At 36.1% G+C, this 1,822-nt stretch overlaps 1 protein-coding gene across 1 annotated transcript in view; it reads right to left on the reverse strand.

Moving 5' to 3' along the window:
* The window catches only part of LOC107673138 (protein piccolo-like), a 12,786-nt gene extending 11,386 nt beyond the window's left edge, over positions 1 to 1,400 (reverse strand). The window contains exons 1-2 of the mRNA XM_016466622.1: positions 1,328 to 1,400; positions 776 to 1,037 (exon numbers count right to left, since the gene is read on the reverse strand). The gene's annotated coding sequence lies outside the window, so the exon portion shown is untranslated. The remainder of the gene's footprint in view (positions 1 to 775; positions 1,038 to 1,327) is intronic.
* Between the last annotated feature and the right edge of the window lie 422 nt (positions 1,401 to 1,822).

A 1,822-nucleotide genomic window follows, 5' to 3' on the forward strand; every position in this document is an offset into this window, starting at 1 on the left:
TCGCTTTTCAGACCGATGAGCTTTGTAAAAATCGACGCGTTTCAGAAAGGCGGGGCATAGAGGAGAAACAATAATGTACAGTATGTGGAAAATAATGTGTTTTTTGAACCTTAAACCGCATAAACACATTTCATTACACCAAATACACAAAATAATGTTATTTTTAGCAACATCATATGACCCCTTTTAAACCAATCATCTCCTGTTAAAAGGTTTCAAGTCAGTAAGATGTTTTTGTTTTGAAAGAAATTAATACTTTTATTCAGCAAGGATGCATTAAATTGATCAAAAGTGACAGTAAAGACATTTGTAATTTTACAAAAGGTTTCTGTTTCAAATAAACAAAGTTCTTTTGAACTTTCTACAGTATTTGTAAAGAATCCTTAGGATTTTTTTTATCATGGTTTCTACAAAGATATTAAGTACAACTATTTTCAACATTAATAAAGTAAGAAATGTTTCTTGAGCACCAAATCAGCATATTAAAATTATTTCTAAAGGATCAAGTGAGACTGAAGACTGGAGTAATGATGCTGAAAATTCAGCTTTGGCATAACAGGAATAAATTGCATTTTAAATCCTATTAAAATAGAGGACAGTTATTTTAAATTGCAATAATATTTTACAATTCTTAACTGTATTTTGATCAAACAAATGCAGCTTTGGTGACTGTAAGAGACTGTAAAAAAACTTTGAATGGTATTCTAAAACAAGTCGCACTAGTTACCACCTATGTGATTCCTGTGTGTATTTTTGTTTAGTATGCATGACCTACCTTTAGCGGGGTCAGGGAAAATGCCATGACTTCGGCTCTTGATGACAGAAGTTTTAGGGGACTGCTGGTTCCCCGGTTGCCCTCCTTGACCTCCAGAACCTCCTGGCTCTCCAGGGCCTCCCTGACCTCCGAGTCCCCCAGAGCCGTCGGGCCCCTGTGGAGGGTGGGTTCTTCCATGGTGAATACTCTCACTTTGTTCCTTTAGAGGGTGCCAGCGAGGCGTGTTATCCAGCTGAGCTGTGTTTGAGAGATCAATGAGCACCTAAAAAAAAAAAAAGGATTAAAAATGTGTTGGATTTAAATTTACCCATCTGACTTCATAGAAACTTCATAGAAAAAAAACTGTTCTTTGGTGGATAATAATATAAATAGATACTGACAGAAACAAAAACTGACTTAATAACAAATTTCATAACAATAAACCCTGGGAGAGAAGACAAAATGCTAGCTAACATTAAATCACATCTAAGGAATTATGGCAAATGATGTTTATCTCTGCCATCATTGTGTGTGTGTGTGCACGGAATGACACTTTTATCTTATAACACTCACTTCTCCCAGGAAATCATTTGAGGAATATCTGTCATAATCCCACACAGTAACCTCCAGAGTTTTCTTCTTCAGCTGAGCCGAACACACACACACACACACACACACACACACACACATTTTCAATCAGATACAGGAAAAAATACATAATTCATCAAGGCATAAACATCTTTTAACATGAAATCTGTGACTCAGTAAACAGCATAGCAATGACAGCAAAACTGGGTCAACTTTCAGAGTTGCCAAGTTTGGATTGAAAAAATGGGACACATGGGGGATGTGACTGTGATGTAACTTCCCTTGTGTTTTTGACTACTTTAATTACATGTAAAAAGATATGTGCATATTCCTTTGACTATATAGGCTACAACCTTATATATAGCTAGAGTGAGATGAAAGATGAATTGTAATAAAGAGTAAAAAGAGAGAAAAATACAGAGAAAAGCATACACAGGGAGAGTTCCCTTTCATGGGAACTTCGAACTGCGTCCTCTAGGG

This window comes from Sinocyclocheilus anshuiensis, unplaced genomic scaffold (assembly GCF_001515605.1).
Source record: "Sinocyclocheilus anshuiensis isolate Anshui unplaced genomic scaffold, SAMN03320099.WGS_v1.1 scaffold304, whole genome shotgun sequence".
Lineage (NCBI taxonomy): Eukaryota > Metazoa > Chordata > Actinopteri > Cypriniformes > Cyprinidae > Sinocyclocheilus > Sinocyclocheilus anshuiensis.